General features: G+C 35.6%; 1 protein-coding gene across 2 annotated transcripts in view; it reads right to left on the bottom strand.

Annotated features, from left to right (window-relative positions):
• LOC123877555 overlaps positions 1-15,652 on the bottom strand; it is a 31,400-nt gene extending 15,748 nt beyond the window's left edge. The window contains exons 1-2 of one of the 2 annotated variants that reach the window (XM_045924370.1): positions 2,189-2,212; positions 2,056-2,081 (exon numbers count right to left, since the gene is read on the bottom strand). The gene's annotated coding sequence lies outside the window, so the exon portion shown is untranslated. Of the gene's footprint in view, positions 1-2,055; positions 2,082-2,188; positions 2,213-15,593 lie in introns of those variants that run through there. The other variant, XM_045924371.1, reaches the window with a different exon arrangement.
• Positions 15,653-20,666: the final 5,014 nt, after the last annotated feature.

Genomic DNA, 20,666 nt, shown 5'->3' with positions numbered 1-20,666 from the left:
TTACGTACCAGACAAACATTTGCAAAATATACTATCTAAACTTATACCATTATAAGCTGTGATTTGCACATAATCGATGCCACACCGTGACTAATTTATCGAACACTATACGAATAAGTATAGTTCAGTTTTCCACTTTTACTAGACAGTAGCGATGGGCATGATTGCTAATTTTAAATCATTTTCATTTCGTGATTTTTTTTATCGCAATGATTTCACATGCGACTTTTTACGGAGTAAGTTTTAATTTTCGCACTTACAATCGTTTATTACATTTTTCATTAATAATTCAACTAGGAAATATGATCAAGATGCGCTGAAGAGCGCTGATGTTTGGAAGGTTGGTTTTCAAGGAAAACGAATTTCACTTTCGTGAAACGTAGCAAACGACGAGAAGTTTTTCTCTATTTAGCACGAAGCGACGCGAGTGTTCACACTCGCGCGCTCTTTAGCCCAGGCTAATGACCTTGCGCGCAAAATTTAAACAAAGCGGGATTATTAAAGCAATAAATTTCAAACTTTGTAAGATTTTGCTTCGTGATTTTTCACAGATTACTTTAAGTAAGATAACAAGACGTGTTTACATGTTATGAAAATGCTTTTCACATGATTTTTCACATGCTATCTGTGAAATGATCAATCTCTACTAGACAGTAGACACTTTCGCGTGTTCGGCTATTGGTGGTAATTGCTTGAATTACCAGTTGTTTTGGTTCAATAGCATCATTTGATCGGTTTTATACTTTGGAAACATAGTCTTTAGGTTTATATTTGCTTGTAGTGTTGAAGTAAATAGTACGCCTATAGCAACTTTGTATCACGCGCAATTATATATGGTACTATACAGTTTTTACCAAACGTCGAAAAGTCTGTTTTTAACCCCCGACCCAAAAAGAGGGGTGTTATAAGTTTGACGTGTGTATCTGTGTGTCTGTGTATCTATGTATCTGTCTGTGGCATCGTAGCGCCTAAACGAATGAACCGATTTTAATTTAGTTTTTTTTATTACTGTCTTATTACTTGTACATAGTAGTAGGTCCTTTGATCTTCCGAGATAATATTTGTTTACTACCCATGTCGTTATCCGTGTCCGGGATGAAAACTAGCTCTGTGCCAAATCGATGGTGCCCGCGACTTTTTCGATGGGATATAGGTGTATCCCTCGGGAACTCTTTTATTTTCAGGGACATAAAGTAGCTGGGGTGCAAGCTGTCTCTGTATCTACCAAATTTCATCCAAATCGGCTAACAAAATGCGTCGTGCAAAGCAAACTGACAGACAAACATACTACTTTTGCTTTTATAATATTAAAGTAATATGGAAATAGGGATCCATTTGATAACATTTTATAATAGTACCTATCACATATTTTGCGTCTTAATAATCGACTAGCTTTTGCCTACGACTTCTTTTGGATAACGGTGAAATAATATTAAAATCAATTGAGTAGTTTCAGAATTTATCAATTACAAACAAACAAATTTTTCCATTTTCATAGTAAGTAATATTAGTATAGATTTTGAAAAACCTTCGGCCTTCGAGATGGGCCATCACGTTGATTGATTTAGGTCCTAACCACACTATGGTAAATTTGAATTAACAATTAATCACAAAATGTTTAGAACCAACAAATTGGCTCGATTCTCCTAAATGATAAAAATGTCAAGCCAGCTTACGTTGATTGATGTAGGTCCTAACCACACTATCGCTATTTTGAATTAAGGACCTTGTAAACAAACAATACTAGAGATTTAGCCTACCTTGATGAATTAGCGCCTAAAGTCAGGATTTTGACGTAGAAATAACCTCTATAAACGACTGAATTACGTCAAACTAGCTGATATCCGCGAATTTATCCGCGTGGATTTAGGATTTTAAAAATCCCGTGGGAGCTCATTGCTTTTCCGGGAAAAAATTAGCCTGACACCCTCCAGGTACTTAACTATATCCATGCAAAAAATAACATCGATCCGTCACTCCATTGCGGCGTGATTGAAGGACAAACCAACAAACAAACATGTAAATAATTAAGGACAAATAAACAGAAAAGCATACCATTCAACGAAATCGAAACAAATCTTCTAGAAGGCAAGCACAAGGGATTAAAAACAACACAGTGTCCTAATCTCAAAGTATTTTAAGCCACTCATAGTAATCGTATTGTATATGGACGCGATGAAAAACATACTGCGGTATAGATGGAAAACTCATTTCTAAGTGCGAGCGAGAGGCACGAAATGCGGTCGATAACTGCGCGTGCGTTGATAGCAAAGTACCATAGATTAATAACTTATACAGAACCGTTAAAAAATATATGCGGTTGGCGGTACGTTGTTCGCCAGGTCTATAGGTTTTCTCTGTGACGTGCATACTCACTAAGGTTGAGATTTATAGGGCTCAGACTTAAGACACTGTTAAAACGAGACAGCGTTATGTAGCTGGCATAAATCTGTCTCGTTTTAGCTATAACTTAAGTTTAAGCAAAGTCAAAGCACACTCTATAGATTTCAGCCTAAAAAGTAAGATTCGTAAGTATGGGTTACCTGGGGAGAGATCACTCTAGTGATAAGGTCGCCCTTTGTTTAATTAAGTGTATCATATATATTGTCTTTGTAATTTTTTACAATAAAGTTTTTTAAATAAATAAGAAAATAAGCTAAGTCAGGCGGGTCAGCTAGTATACGAATACGTAAATCCTGTTTAAATAATTAAATGGAAAAGGTAACTGACTGACTGATCTATCAACGCACAGCTCAAACTACTGGATGGATTGGGCTGAAAGGCATGCAGGTAGCTATATTGAATCAATTTCCGCTACGCGGGTATTGACACACACGGGTACACGTATTGTCGCACAAGGAAAATATTCTATCTACTGGACAAAACCTTAGGGTTTGATTTCGCCAGCCAGCTTTGGCTGTATTGTAAAAAATACAGGAGCTTATTTACCCCGTATATTATTTTCGCAATTACGGGTTTCTGTATTATCATACCCTGAAATACGGGGTAAGTGGGGTAATCCGTAAAATACGGGGCATCTGGCAATCTGCAGTGCTTGATCAAATGATCACATACTCAAAGTAGGTACATAACTGAAAAGGATTACTCAAAGTATTAGGAAATTATTTCAAAGCATACAAAATTCGTTTCGTTTTAACTTTTAAATGTTTTGTTCTTCAAAGTGCCGCTTCTTTCAAATGTATGTAATTACTCTTTGTGTACTAACGGTACGGAAGAGTTGTATTACTCGTTCTGAATACTAAGTTTGGCACATTTTTACAAATGGCCGCGCTCTAAACTTTTCATTTCCAGATGTTTCCTTTATTTGTGGAACCTAAGTTTATATTTTTTTTCGGCAATTCGTTAACATAGGTAATAAATAACTATCATTCGCCAATTTAAGTTTTTACTCCGGTCAATAGTCCCAACTGACTGCCAATTTTTTTTAGTATATCAATTTCAATCGTAGTAGTTATGTCTAAATACCGGTATAAAAGGAAAAAATTACTGACTTACTGACTGATCTATCAACGCACATCTCAAACTACTGGACGGATCGGGCTGTTTGGCATACAGATACTTAAGAGGGCTCTCTCTGTCACTCGTTTCATACAATCGTAGTTCCAATTTCATTTGAATATTAAGCAACCAAAGTCCATGAAATTTTGCAGACATATTCTAGAAACTAATATCTGTGTCTGTGGTTTTCCAGATTTCTGTTAAAATATTCGGTTTCAAAGTTACGCGGTCTTAAAAATTTTCATACAAATCTTTGAGCCCCTGTAATTTTAAAACTACATATTTTTAGAAAAATCTAAAACACCACAAACACAGATATTAGTTTCTAGAATATGTCTGCAAAATTTCATGGACTTTGGTTGCTTAATATTCAAATGAAATTGGAACTACGATTGTATGAAACGAGTGACGGAGAGAGCCCTGTTAACTATAATATTGACGTGGACATCCGCTAAGAAAGAATTTTGAAAATTCAACTCCTAAGGTCAACATATAAAAGGCTAAGTTTAAGTCATTATCAGAAATGTCACACTCCGTCTGTTTGCACTGACCCTAAGCTCCAGAATTGCTATTAGGGCGAACTCTTTCGGAATACTAAAACTTGTACCACTTTTATTGCACTGTCGCTATTAAATAATGTGTTCTTGTAATGGATTTCTTTTTGTTTATAGCTTTTTATTTATGTGCTTCATATTATTTCTTGCTCTGGAAATAATATAATCTACAAATTACAGGTATTTTATCGGACTCCAACAGGATTAAATAAGCAGTTATAAATTGTAGTTATACCTGTAGTTATAACCATAAAATTATACGAAATTTATAATCGTACTAGCTAACCGATTTATATGAAAATTGGTAGGTACAGAGGTAGCTTGCATCCCGAAATGTACACAGGCCACTTTTTATCCCGGAAAATCAAAGCGTTCCCACGGGATTTAAAAAAACCTAAATCCACGCGGACGAAGTCGTGGGTATCATTTAGTACATTTTAGGCCTACAATATCTTTTGTCGTCAAACATAACCGGAGATAGTAAGCAACAGGGATTGGAGTTGTCTGCCACATTCACAGATAGGGTATTAAGAGGGGTCTCTACGTCACTTGCTCCATACAAACGTAGTTCCAATTTCATTTGAATATTAAGCAACCAAAGTCCATGAAATAGTGCAGACATATTCTAGAAACTAATATACCTACTACTATGCCTGTGGTTTTCCAGATTTCTGTTAAAATATTCGGTCTCAAAGTTACGCGGTCTAAAAATTTCAGATACAAATCTTTGAGCCCCTGTAATTTTAAAACTACATATTTTTAGAAAAATCTAAAACGCCACAGGCACAGATGTTAGTTTCTAGAATATGTCTGCAAAATTTCATGGACTTTGGTTGCTTAATATTCAAGTGAAATTGGAACTACGATTGTATGGAGTAAGTGACGGAGAGAGCCCTGTTAAATTGGACGGGCTATGAAAGCTCTTTGTAAGGCATTGTAGGAAAATGTTCCGTGAAATACATGGCGGACGTTCAAATCAAACTGTTATATACGGCCCAGACCAGATATGAGTATCTACTATGTATATACATTTGTAAGAAGTTTGTAAGATTTGTATAGCGGCCCGAAAAATAAAAACAAAACCCCATTTGCCTTTTTGTACCCACATTTTAAGTTATCTTTTTAACCCCCGACCCAAAAAGAGGGGTGTTATAAGTTTGACGTGTGTATATGTGTATCTGTCTGTGGCATCGTAGCCCCTAAACGAATGAACCGATTTCAATTTAGTTTTTTTTTTGTTTGAAAGGTGGCTTGATCGAGAGTGTTCTTAGCTATAATCCAAGAAAATCGGTTCAGCCGTTTGAAAGTTATAAGCTCTTTTCTAGTTTTCTTATTAGACCGATTATTACTATCCGACCAATACAAATAAGTATCCAGTCAAATTCTTACTTTAATTTAATTTAATTTACCTTGTTTGTAACCTGTAATTTGTGTTTTGTGGTGCAATCAAGTATATACATTATACATATACCTATACACACACACATACATACATACAAAAATAATAGCTGGCCTTGTTTCCAAAGATTTTTAGACTTATTATTTGGGTGGTAAGTTATATTTAAAGTAGAATAAATATTTTTGTTCTCATTTAAAAAATACCTGGCCACTTGAGCGATGCCATTTTGTTCGTGATCTGTCACTAACCGACTTCTTTATATCTACTTACTATTTCTATATCAATGATATAGTTAGGTGCGCCTGTGGCTTCATTGAATTTATGCGTTTTTCGCTCGATTCATTGGGAAAATGTATGAAAAATATCTTTTACAGAGTTGTAGGCGTTTTATGGAAAGCAGAATCTGCTCAAGCAACTAACTTTGACCATGTGTTGAAACGAAATGGCTACAGGTGTTTATATTTTTACGTCTCATTGTCTCTTGAACGAAACCGCTGACAGTGCGGTGGATTCACTGATTGGTTATCAAATTGGACGAGCTATGATGGCTCTTTGTAGGGAATTGTTCCGTGAAATACATAGCGGACGTTCAAATCAAACTGATGTATATGTCCTAGCGACATATAAACGATATTTGCCTGTAGATTCATTCCATTTAAGGCCGATTCACACCAAGCACGTACACGTGACACGGGCGTAGTGACGCGCGTGAATCTGTAGACATAACTACACGCATTACGTCTACACGAACGTTCACTCCTCGCAAGCGGTATGCCATGTCTCATACAGTTTTATACATTACAACGCAATGGTACGCGCTACGTCTACGCTTACGCGACGCTTGCGCAGCCTGTGTGAACGAGCTGTTATACGATTTTTAACCGACTTCAAAAAATGAGGAGGTTCTCAATTCCCCGGAAACTTTTTTTTTAATGTAAGCATGTTCCCCGCTGTTCCCCGATTACTCAAAGACACCTGAACCGATTTTTTCGCTCGGTTCATTGGGAAAATGAAAAATCCATACTTCCATATTTACTTAAGTGTGTCTGTCTGTCTGTTTGTCTGTCTGTCGGTCTATCTGTCTGCTAGCTTTTCACGGCCCAACAGTTTAACCGATTTTGATGAAACACAGAGCTAGCTTACTTCCCCAGGAAGGACATAGACTATACTTTTTGTGAAGTGTGTGAAGTCTATCAATCCGCACTGGGCTCGCTAATAGACCATGGCCGAAAGACCCTAAACTCTTCTCATTATAAGAAGAGATCAGGGTTCAGCTGGTGTGGCGATGAATGTGATAATAAGCTAGGTTGACAACGTGTTTTTGAAGCAAGTTGATTATCGCCATGTTAACGTTAACGTAACGTAAACGTTACTTCCATCCGAAAAACCTCTATACCTGTATACCTGCCTCTTCTCGTGTTTTAATTTTTTAATAATTTTTTAATAATTTTCATATTGCTAGTCTTTTTGTTTTGTTTTAAGTGTTTTGTTTAATCCTTGCTTTATTTTACATATTGTCGAAACTAAATTATTTGTATTTAAGTAACTCATGGTCCGTGACCTCACTTTTTTAGGCTCCCACTGAAAACCAGCGCTGCAGCTTGCTGCAGCATTATGCTGAGTGGGAGACCTATGTTTGGTCACATGTGACACATTCATTTTAGTACATTTTAGCTCATAAGTATAATATTATGTAGTATAACTCGATTAGTTTTAAGATGTAATGTAGTGTTACAGTGACCTAATAAAAAAAGTTTTCTTTCTTCTTTCTTTCTTATAAAAAAGATCTGAGTTAGAGTGGTTACACTCATCCGATACGAGACCGTGAAAATACGGATAAGTATAAAAAACTCGGACCGAACTCGGATATTGCTTACGCACTAATCCGATCTCTCATGATCCACATCCAAGCTATTCACTGGACATCTTTGACATAACTATGTCATATATCCGACTAGCCGATGCCCGCGACTTCGCCCGCGTGGATTTAGGTTTTTTAAAATCCCGTGGGAACTCTTTGATTTTCCGGGATAAAAAGTAGCCTATGTGCTAATCCAGGATATTATCTATCTCCATTCCAAATTTCAGCCAAATCCGTCCAGTAGTTTTTGCGTGAAGGAGTAACAAACACACACACACACACACACCCACACACACACACATACAAACTTTCGCCTTTATAATATTAGTGTGATTTAAATCCGAAGCAAATCCGAGGTATTCTCACGGATGACGGAGAGAACTCGGATGACGGAAGTCGGAGTTAGTGCGTAAGCTACCATACAAATAGCCTATTCTATGCCTACTTCGGAACGTATCAGATCGGATGCAGTGCGCAATCGCTCTTACTCTTATGTAATTTCTCAAGTCTCAAGTCCCGCCGAAAGTAGTTTCATTTCAAAAACTACCCAAGTACCTACTTGCCTACTTTCAAAAGGAATTTCATTGCTTTACGAGAAATGTTTCCAAGAACTTAAATCGCCTTAAAGCTAGCGAATTTATACAACTTTCAGTATCTTGTTCACATTTTTTAACCCCCGACCCAAAAAGAGGGGTGTTATAAGTTTGACGTGTGTATCTGTGTATCTGTGTGTCTGTGTATCTGTGTATCTGTCTGTGGCATCGTAGCGCCTAAACGAATGAACCGATTTTAATTTAGTTTTTTTTGTTTGAAAGGTGGCTTGATCGAGAGTGTTCTTAGCTATAATCCAAAAAAATTGGTGCAGCCGTTTAAGAGTTATCAGCTCTTTTCTAGTTTTCTTGTAGAAAAGAAGGTTACATAACCGTTAGGTTCATAATATTATGTCACTTGACAAATGCCAAGCTGTCAAGATGGACGTTGCCTAAATACATAATTATTTATTTGAAAATGATGTTTTGGAAAACTCTGATACTTTGGATCGTAGGCGCGGAATAGTCCAAGAAAATCGGTTCAGCCGTTTGAAAGTTATCAGGTCTTTTCGGTCTTTTCTAGTTACTGTAACTTCACTTGTCGGGGGTGTTATAAATTTTTAATTTACACTTGTTTGCCTTTGTGATTTCGAGTTCGTTTTTTTGGAATTTGGCTCTCCGAGAGGGAACTTTGATATCTCATAAGGACTCTCAAGTTAGTGTACCTATGCATGTTACAAGATTCCTCGTAAAAATAATATTCTTACAAAGTAAGGTACGTCCCTGTCTTTTGTACTTGTTCCTCGATAAGTGCATAAGATAGTAGTTCTGAAAGAGATTTGCTAAAGGGATATAAGCACATCCTTTTCTGGAAAATGTTAGTTTTAAGTAAGTATCTTGATCCTTACAAATAAATATTATCAATGCGAAAGTAACTTTGTCTGTCTGTGTATTACGCAATCACGCCTAAACTACTGAACCGGTTTAAATAAAATTTGGTACAGAGATAGTGTAGATAGTCTAGAGTCTGAGAAAGGAAATAGGCTTCTTTTTAATGCAAGGGTAGCAGCAACAACCCTTGATAGTTTGTATGGAAATTACGTCACTTTAAAGCTAGAAGCTTGAAACTCATTTTTTTGGCTTTTGATTACTTAGATATAAATAAATTATATAGATATTAGTTTCTAGAATATGTCTGCAAAAAGAGAATGACCAGCACTCTATGGAGTTTGGGCCACTTACAAATATTTTTGTGTCTCAATGAAAGTTTACATATAATAAAGTTTGATATCCCTACTTTCATATAAAAAAAGAATTTTTAATTTATTCCTCCCAGTTTCTGAGAAAAACTGTTTTATGTAAAAGGTTAGGTTAGGTTTGGTAAGTAGGTTTTATTAGGTAAAGTAAAGTAGGTAGTAGTTTCCACATATCACCAGGACGATTTTAGTGCTGCCTATATGGTGCAAGTACATAGTTATTCCCAATGAATCACTTGAAGATGTACAAGGTGCCATTGCATTTACCTATACCTATATTTTTATGATGAAGTTATAGCATATACGGAGCTTAATACGAAGGAAATATAGTTCTCAACTCGACATACAAGACAACGCGCAACGGTCAACGATATGGGATTAAAATATCTAAATTCGAACCACCCTGAAAACTGCATTCAAAGAGTATGTGAACACTACGACTGCAATTATCGAAATTGACAGAAAGCAAAAACCATAGACCTGCAACTAGCACTTATCGAGTTGATTCGATTCGATCAAGATGGTTTGTAAAAAAATATCGACTTTTTTTAATATTACTATGAAAATAATAGTCTTTAATCGATTATAACTCGAACACCACCGATTTTGATCATCGATTTCGTAAAATAACATCACTATGGTATGTTTACCGATAAAAATGGAGACTGGATTTCTGTATAGTAACAATTGAAGTACTTTTAAAATGAGGGAAAAATCTCGGGATAGTCAGCACTTTATTTTTTATGCCAAACTGAATTATAAAATAAAACATAAATTATGAAAATAATTATCTTCTGACACAAGCGTGGCCCGTGTATGATCATTCTCCTTTCATGGACTTCGGTTGCTTAATATTCAAATGAAATTGGAACTACGTTTGTATGGAGCAAGTGACGGAGAGACCCCTCTTAAGAAGAATAATAAGAAGAAGATAATAATATTCTTACTTCGAGATGAATTGTTTTTTTTTTTCTTACCATAAAGCTCCATTCTAATGCTTTATTGCTACTACCATCTAGCCTATGGGCTAATAAGTAATATTATTCTAGTTTAAACTTCTACTTTGAACACTAGTGATATAACTTAGAGGTTTTAAAGCCATAACCTGTTTCTCAAGAGTATTCTTCAAAGTAGAAATTCTAACAAAAGTTAGTTTATTTTCACCAGCCCGCCTTTTGTGAGGGTTGAATAGATAATATTTCAATGGAAATAAATTCAGCGCAAGCGACTTTTAAAAGGTTTTTGTTTCCTCGTAACGAGCGGAATATGAATGAGACTGCGATGGTTTTTTTGTTACTTAAGCGCAATGCCCACCGGCACAGTGCTATGTGATTTTTGATGATATTATATTATAGCAGGACAGTCAAATTTGAACTCATTTGCTTTATCACACTAATATTATAAAGGCGAAAGTTTGTGTGTATGTGTGTGTATGTTTGTTACTCCTTCACGCAAAAACTACTGGACGGATTTGACTGTTTGGAATGGAGATAGATAATATCCAGGATTAGCACATAGGCTACTTTTTACCGAAAAATCAAAGAGTTCCCACGGGATTTTGAAAAACCTAAATCCACGCGGACGAAGTCGCGGGCATTATTTAGTTTTCATTATCTTACTTTTCAACATTATAAAATAAATGCCGGATGATTGAAATGGAACCATTCATCATTAGGCACTGGAACTCCCTGGTATATGATAGGGTAGGCGTGTTTGGATTTAAATATTTTGCTGTCAATTCTTTTTAGTATATTCAAAAAAGCTTTCTTTTTACAAAATTTAATTTGATAACAACCTCAAAGTAGGCTTTTATTTACTTTGGCACGGAGGTGGTGACTCAAAGCGTCGCAACTAAAGCTCCTTTCAACTCCTCATTTTTATTTTTGTCATACCAATATCAACCGTATACCACAGTTAATAAAGTCTTATTTAAGTTCTTATCAAAAAACACGCTGAACCTCCGCTCCACTCCACTTCACTAGGAAGGTAGAGCTGTAATCTTTTAAATGTTGGTTAATTTATTATATTAAGTAGGTATATTGTTTTTATATAATACAAGTACCTATTTCCTATCCAAATCACACTTCTGTTACGAAATAGGTGACATAACTGAACTTCTAGGTCAAGTGATGGACTAAGAGCCAGTGTGTGTCAGACCTTTGTTATTTTATAAAAGCTGAAAGTTTCTCTGCGTATTGTCCCCAACACAGGGAGGAGCGATCAGCGATTGTGAAGTTTGTATCATGGTGGTTTTGAGATATAAGAGTTAATAAAGGTCCAAAAAATCTTACATCAAAGTATAAAGTCTAATTTTTTGATTGAAAATTTGATTGAAACTACCATGATCCAAACTTCATAGACGCTGATCGTTCCTCCCTGTGTTGGAGAAATTCGCAGAGAAACTTTCAGCTTTTATAAAATAAAGAGGTCTGGCGCGCGCTGGCTCTCACTCTATGAGGACAATGTAAGTGTATTTGTTATGCAAGTACCTGTTACAATTACGAAAATATACCTATACTTATTCTACATGGGCTACATAATAATTATGTCCCTAGAATTAGGTGGTCTATACTTAGGATGCTAAGTAACTTTCACTAGGTAACTTAACTGGTTTAGACTTCCCAGTTTTTATGAAAATAAGGTCTGCGATGGAAAATTATTTCCGGTTAGGTAAAGTGCTCGGCACTAATTAGTATGACATGACTAAGGCTTAAGACACACCGGCAGACACGCGAGTTCGTTCTTGATAACAAGTAACAACTCGCACTAAGCAACCTAAGTAATCTCCCTGGCGCAGTGTGAGCACTGTGTTCTCATAAACAAGAGGACCCAGATTCGATTCCTGACAGGGGCAATCGGGTAATTCATAGTTTCTGAATTGTCTTCTTCAGCCCTGGCTATATGTTACCACACTACCGGCAAAGCCGTGCCGCTTTAAAAAAAAAACTTCCATACTCCTTCTAAGTTAACCGGCTTCCATCTTAGACTTCATCATCACTTGCCACTAGGTGAGATCGCAGTCAAGGGCTAACTTGGTATGGTAACGCGTAAATCCTGTGTTTAGTTTTCACTGTACCAATTTCAATAGTAGGTATTCCAAGTACATAAAGCTGAGTTTAGTTAGTTATCAAAATGAAATGAGTGATGATTCCTCGCCACTCAGTTAGTTTGCGTTGGCCCTTAGGCTACATTTTTCTTGATAGTTTATTTTTAGTAGAGGAACCGAGGAAATGATTTCCATGGTAGGTATTTTGTTTTTATTCAATCCAATTTTAACTGTATCTAAGTCAAAGTAAATAAAGGCTGAGTTTCAGTTGTTATTTAAAAGTTCGCTTCGTCTCATGTGCCCCAACGATGTTTATTTATAATTAGTTTAGTTTATAAATTTTTAATTTACACTTGTTGTTATTTCTGTTGTTTTAAAATGAGAGAATAAATAAATGGGAGTCAAAAAATATATAATTATTAATTAGTAATATTTTCAACAATTTACCCGAACAGACATCGAACCGTAAGCTTCGCTTGCTGTTATGGGTTCTATTCACATCACAAAAACACTTCTAGAACAGACTATTTCTTTTTAACCCCCGACCCAAAAAGAGGGGTGTTATAAGTTTGACGTGTGTATCTGTGTATCTGTGTATCTGTGTATCTGTGTATCTGTGTATCTGTGTATCTGTCTGTGGCCTCGTAGCGCCTAAACGAATGAACCGATTTTAATTTAGTTTTTTTTATTTGAAAGGTGGCTTGATCGAGAGTGTTCTTAGCTATAATCCAAAAAAATTGGTTCAGCCGTTTGGAAGTTATCAGCTCTTTTCTGGTTTTCTTATTACTTTTATCCCACGACCACCAGAGGTTACGTATTTTCTGACACAGGAAATATGTACGATTGAGTAGTGTTAGTAAGTACTAAGAAAGCATGCCTAGCCTACGTGCTAGCTTGCTTAGACGGCCAATTTTCAGGTATCTGATAATCAAGGTACATAAAACCATTACTTACCTCACGTAAATTCTCCAAACTGATTTTTACGTATATTTTAGGCAATATCCTTAAAAATATGTCGCCAATACTCCCAGACACTTCCCGCGTCGGCCGTATTGCTTTGCAGACGCTTTAAAGCTCCCAAAATAAGTAATTACTTAACTGCACGTAAATTCTGATGCTCCATTTTTATATATGTCCACCAGACAACTATTTTAAAACCTTTTACAAGAAGACAGACCGATCCAGAGGGCCAATCATCCCCTAAATTCAATTTTAATGCCTCTGTGGGTTTGAGCGCGAAGGCATCATTATCTACGCGCATGAGACTGAGTAAGACATGTATTAGGATATATTGACTTCTCTCTCACTCTCTTATAGTTTACTTATGTCAATTAATTATTAATATTAAAAAAAATCAGCTAAAAATTAAAAAAATTGGAGAATTTACGTGAGGTAAGTAATGTTTTTATGTACCTTGATTACCTGATACCTGAAAATTGGCCGTCTAAGCAAGCTAGCAGGTCTGTAGGCATGCGTTCTTAGTACATACTAACACTACTCAATCGTCCACATTTCGTTCGTCAGAAAATATGTGACGGCTGGTGGCCCTGGGATCTTTCACTATTGTAACAGAGGTTCATAATATTATGTCAATTGGCAAATGTCAAGCTGTCAAGATGGACGTTGCTTAGATACATAATTATTTATTTGAAAATAATGTTTTGGAAAACTCCGATACTTTGGATCGTAGCCGCGGAGTTTCTAATTTATAAAATATTATAATCACAGTTAAACGAGAAAACATCAATTCAATTATAATATCCAACAGTCAACCAAAGGCCACGAACAATCAACCCAAGCCCAAACCCAAACCATAGTCAAACTATTTTTAGGGTTCAGTAGGTATCTGTAGAAAAAAAAAGATGTTGAAGCCTCGACTGTTGTAGTCGCGTAGGTGTGCATGGCACCATTAAATATTGTAGGAGGCGATGACCCTCCGCGCGGCTGAGGTTCCCGCATCCTAGTCGCTTTGTCGCGCAGGTTTGGATGATGCATTAGGCGCACCTTCTTTATATTTTATCTGCTTGAACTCAGCTTATTCACTTTGACAAAATACGTTTAAAATTCATCATCATCAGGATCAACCCATCGCCGGCTCACTACTGAGCACAAGTCTCCTCTCAGAATGAGAAGCTACCACACTGGCCAAGCACGTATTGGCAAACCTCACGCACCTTTGAGGGAGCATTATGGCCAACTCTTAAGCATGCAGGTTTCCTGACGATGTTTTCCTTCACCACTTCGGTGTCTGTCTGTGTGTCATCTTTCAAGAGAATCAAAACTTATAAATTGGGTACTTCCCGTTTACGTAGAATCATGAAAGGCAGGTAGCAATATCTTATAGCCCAAGCACTCTACTCCTGTGGCCCAAGTAAACAGAAAAATCCGACAACTGAATTGTCATTACATAAAAAAAACTTGTACGGAACTCTTCATGTGTGAGGCAGACTCGCACTTGACCGGTTTTTGAAAGTTATGTCTAATAAAAATTTGACATGCAATAACAAACAAAATGAAATACAAGTCACTTTATTCCTTATTTCATGGGGTGAAAGTCGATTTCAATTTAATCGTAGGTATATCTTGAAAAGCGAACTGTTATACGACTACGTAAAATGGGTACATTTTTAAAGCAACGACATGTTAGAAACAGATATTTCGTTTTGGTTGTGTTAAACTATGTGAGTCATTCAGATAATTCTTGATCAAAAATATTTCATGGAACGTATAATTAACATAACATTGATGTTACTTTTGAAGAGATATTAGCTGCCTTATTGGATTTATATTATTATAGAAATCGGGTTTTAGAATAGCACAAATAAACGGTAATTTATGAATAAAAGTTTAAAAAGCGTGAAATAAAAATTAAATTAAAAATTTAAAAAACCCCCGACACATAAACCTCTAAAAAGTAAATAAATAATAGGTAAGTATGTATGGGCCCTTTAAGAATAGTATAAATAGTAAAGTTTTTACTAAAGACTATTCTTTCTACAACAGATGACTTTCATAGTTTATGATAGGTAGCGGTCCCTCGACGCAACGAACGCTTGGATAAAAACTTTACTATTTATACTATTCTTAAAGGGCCCATACATACTTACCTATTATTTATTTACTTTTTAGAGGTTTATGTGTCGGGCGTTTTTTAAATTTTTAATTTAATTTTTATTAATAGTACTTATTCACTTCTTTTTCATAATTTTTGTTTCTTCTACACTAATATCTTATACCTACACAAAAGTTATTTTGTAGATTTGTGTAGGAGTAATCTCCAGAAGAAATGATCCGATTTTGATAATCCTTTCACTGATAGATAGCAGTATTATCCATAAATGCTGTGGCCTATAAATTTTATCACGCGGACGAAGTTGCGGGCAAAAGTTACACTTTATTAAATTAATTAATTAATTAAAAACACTTACCTAATTTAATACTTATACAAGGTGCACTAAATCTAGATCAACGTTCAATGCACTGAACGATGGAAACGAGAATGACCGACCGACTGACAAACCTTATATAATAACAACATAAGAATTGCATAAACTTCTTGGTTCTTGGATCCGTATTGTATAAAGCCTAGCTTACTCGCTACAATCTAATTTTAACCTTAACTCATAGCATTAAAGTCTAAATTTGCTATCCATTTCAAAAATTGTAGCTGCTTTGAAGAACTTTAGCACATTAAATTGCAATGCAAATTAAACTCTATTTCTATACACACAAAATCCTTTATTGTAAACTAGTACCATCTTCTTTACTATGACTAAGATGATGTCCATTCTGATATCAGAATCAATTTAATTTCAGTCTTACAGTATTACTTATAAAGTTCATTTTTATTTGCGTTATAATGTATGTGATCTGTGAGGTAAAGCAAAGTGTTGTTAATGCAAAATCAACCATATTTGTAATGTTAAAAAGGTTCAATATTGAAGCGGTGTTAATTCGCAAAATGATCGTTTGAACAAAGTAAGCGCAACTCTGGGATATCCCAGCTGTTGTTCGCGGCTTGGTGTTATGGAAGTGGACTTTTTAAAATTAAATATATTTTTCACAAGTTTAACAAATGAATTAATTTTTAGTAAAAATAAATAAATTTAAATTTTGTTTTACTCTTAATCAATTAACTGAACGAAAAAAATAGAGATAGGATCTCTGCTTTTATTTTAACACTAGCTGACGCCCACGACTTCGTCCGCGTGGATTTAGGTTTTTCGAAATCCCGTAGGAACTCTTTGATTTACCGGGATAAAAAGGAGCCTATGTGCTAATCCAGGATATTATTATCTATTTCATTTCCAAATATCAGCCAAATCCGTTCAGTAGTTATTGAGTGAAAGAGTAAAAACATACACACACACACACATACACACAAACTTTCGCCTTTATAATATTAGTGTGAATTATAGAATACTTCTTTAATTTTCTTCAGTAATATGGTCCATACCTTAGCTAAAAAGCCTCGTAAGTTATAGAGTTGGAATAATTGACCGCACCATCGTATAAAAATAACACTTTTTAATTTTCATGGCACCACTTTGAAAGGTTTAATTTGTTGTTATATATAGCGGCAATAGAAATACATCTCACAAATTAAAAAAAAATTAAAAGAAGCCATCTCCATACAAAGTAAGTGTAACCGCTTATATCCTGGTAGGCTTTCATAATTTGGTTCATGGAAATTCGGAGGTTCCTCAACTTCGAATTGATGTTTGGAAACTCTTCCCATGAGGTTTCAAAACATGTAAATGTCTACCCTTTTGTAATAGGGTTCCGTATATTAAAACGAGGAACCCTTATGGTTACGTCATGTCTAACGCTGTGATAGCCTAGTGGTTGAGGTCTTGGCCTCCTATTGCAGGGGACCTGGATTCGATTCCTGGCCTCTAACCTACCTCTAACTTTTCGGAGCTTTGCTTCAACGGCGAACCTAGAATAAGATTTTTTCCTGTTCCTTTTTCATATATTACTAGCCGATGCCCGCGACTTCGCCCGCGTGGATTTAGGTTTTTTGAAATCCCGTGGGAACTCTTTGATTTTCCGGGATAAAAAGTAGCCTATGTCCTAATCCAGGATATTATCTATCTCCATTCCAAATTTCAGCCAAATCCGTCCAGTAGTTTTTGCGTGAAGGAGTAACAAACATACACACACACACACACATACAAACTTTCGCCTTTATAATATTAGTGTGACGCCCAATTGAAAATAATTTAAATAAATTTCTAATTCAATATTCGGTTTTGAGTTTTGGGTCAACGCTCTATACCAAATACTAAACTTATTTCGTCTACGAACTTATAGAGTTCTGTGACACGCGGACAGACAGACAGACAGCAGAGCGACATGAATAAGGCTCTCCTTTGTGTACGGATCCCTAAAAATGCTACAGAACCCTACTCTAAGCGTGATCTTTTACACACTTGACTAGTTATTTTGTATTCAAATTGACACGGAAAGTACTTTTTGCCGCAATGATGTTCCAGTGAAACTTTGTATCGTTTGTAAAAAGTTTTTTATACATTTTGTATCACGCTATGAAAGTTTTAACAGGGCTCTCTCCGCCACTTACTCCATACAATAGTAGTTCCAATTTCTTTTGAATATTAAGCAACCAAAGTACATGAAATTTTGCAGACATATTCTAGAAACTAATATCTTTGCCTATGGTGTTTTAGATTTTCTAAAAATATGCAGTTTTAAAATTACAGGGGCTCAAAGATTTGTATGTGAATTTTTAAAACCGCGTAACTTTGAAACCGAATATTTCAACAGAAATCTGGAAAACCACAGACATAGATATTAGTTTCTAGAATATGTTTGCAAAACTTCATGGACTTTGGTTGCTTAATATTCAAATGAAATTTGAACTACGTTTGTATGGAGCGAGTGACGGAGTGACCCTTCTTAAGTTATTGGTTTTGTTGTTTTGGGAATCGTCGCATGGAATATTAATGGTATTTAGGTCTATAGCATAGACAGAGACAACGCTCTAACAAGCCGAAATCTCTTTCTAAAGTTCGACAATATTTCCTACTGGGCACTGTACGTAATTTTAATTAGTTTGTAATACATACACACTAAGCCATTTATTTACCGGTTCACTAACCTACATAGCAACTTGATAACTCGGACAGGTGATTCACAAAGTGATTGTATGACGTAAAAAAACCGGCCAAGTGCGAGTCAGACTCGCGTACTGAGGGTTCCGTACTAGGGTATTTTTCCGATGTTTTAAAAATAAATAAAAATCAGTTTTAGAATATACAGTAAAGCCTTTTCATATGATACCCCACTTGGTATAATTTTTTTTTTCCCCCCTAATTTGAAACATAAACTGAATTTTTATTCAGAAAGTAATAATACAGATTTTCACAAATGTTAAAAATACTTAAATATAAAAATTATAAAACAAAAATATCTTGGTATAATAATTATAATCTTACTTTGAAAATTGTATTCATACTAATTAATTTGTTCATGAACTCATTTTAGTTTTTTTTTGTGATGTAAGTTGTAACCACAAATTCACGATTTTCGGATATTTTTTCCTTTACTTGTGCTATAAGGCCTACCTACCTACCAAATATCATGATTCTAGGTCATCGGGAAGTACCCTATCGGTTTTCTTGACAGACACGACAGACGGACAGTCGGACAGACAGACAACAAAATGATCCTATAACACATACACGCAGTGTTCATGGTGAAGGTAAATAGCGTGAGGAAACCTGCATGCCTGAGAGTTCTCCATAATTTTCTCACAGGTGTATGAAGTCTGCCAATCCGCATTTGTATAGAAGCATATACGAAAGTCCATGATATATAAAGAATCAAAAGATAATCCGGTAAAAAGGCAAATCTGTATGGTACAACATGCAGCACCACTTGCCCTCCCACTGCTAAGCATGCAGGAAAAGCCAGCGAAACGTGCGTCGAGGTTCTGGTGGATTTGTGTAGTGTTACGTGGTGGTAGGTACTTTAAGCTTGCTTGGTGGCTGGCTTTTTCTTCATACTTAGCAGTGGGAGGAAGGTTGGTGCAGGTTGTACCATTCAGATTTGCCTTATTTAGGGGATTATAGCAAACTAGAGGATGCCCGCGACGTCGTCCGCGTATGTAGGATATTAAGGATCCCGTAGGAACTGTTTAATTTTCCGTGATAAAAAGTTGCCTATGTCAATAACAGGGACGCAAGCTACCTCGGTGCCAAATTTCATACAAATCAGATAAGCGGATGGATCTTTAGGAATCCCGTGGGAACTCTGTGATTTTCCAGGATAAAAAGAAGCCTATGTCCATCCCCGGGGATATAAGCTAACTCTGTACCAAATTTTGTCAGAATTGGTTTAGCTGTTGGGCCGTGAAAAGGTAGCAGACAGACAGACAGACACAATTTCGCTTAACTAAAATATTAAGTATGGATTAAGCTTTTGATTCTTTGTAAATCCGCATTTGGCTAACATAGCGGACTATCGCCAAACCTTTCTCATTATGAGAGGAGACTATACTCAGTAGTGGGCCGGCGGCGGTGGTTTAATGATAATGATGATTTTTACTCTTTGATGTAGACACTAAACTAAGTAATAGGTAATAGGTATGTAGTACGTTTAAAAAGTTTTGATGCTTAATAATTTGGTGAGAAATTTTTAATTAATTAAGTACTCTGTATCAGAATACGAAAATATGACCTTGCCCACTCATATGACTCAACTTAATGCCAAAAACCCCAAAACAATTGAGCCACTAACCGAAAAACATAATATAACCCATTACCCAAGATTATGCACTGAGATTTAATAATCCAGCCTAAATTGATTCACTGAAAATTAAGCCTTAAATTCGAAAATGTAGAGTTGCATTTCGCCTTTACAAAGTAATCACGATTCATCTTACAAACTAACAACCGAATTAATTTGCGGTTTCAAAATGAACTCTGTGTTAATAAACATACGGTTGAAATAGTTGTTAAAACTTAATGAAGGAAGGTCAACTTTCTCCTGGTAAGAGTAGGGGCGAACCGGATCCACTACTACATTCACTAGAGTTGGATGACTAAGTCTTGATACTTACTATGATGTCATTTGTGTCTACTGGATGTAACGAAACTTATTTAATTTCGTTGAAATTAACTTAGGAAATATTAAGTTTAGTTCAAGGTTATCCTTTATTATTATTTCATGAAATAAAGCTCTTTCTTGTGTAAATGTTACATTTTAAACTATAAAAGTGTTATTCTACTGATTTTTCCATGAGGCAGTAACACAAACAGATTCACGCGTTTAATAGTACCTAATGTTGACACGTTTATAGATACAGCTTTTCCTTTTTCATCTTCGTAGATTCAATAGATATAACTACTTTGATATTTAATATCTTTTCAAAAAGATTTACTTGCCTGAACAAAATTCAACAACTATTCAATTTTAAACAACTTTTAAGCATTTATTGACTCTTTTCGGAAAATGTAATGGTTTAAAACTTTAGGACATCG

The sequence above is a fragment of the Maniola jurtina genome, chromosome 24 (assembly GCF_905333055.1).
Source record: "Maniola jurtina chromosome 24, ilManJurt1.1, whole genome shotgun sequence".
Classification (NCBI taxonomy): Eukaryota; Metazoa; Arthropoda; class Insecta; order Lepidoptera; family Nymphalidae; genus Maniola; species Maniola jurtina.
Note: the sequence above shows the minus strand (reverse complement) of the source record. Positions and strands in the feature narration are given on the sequence as shown.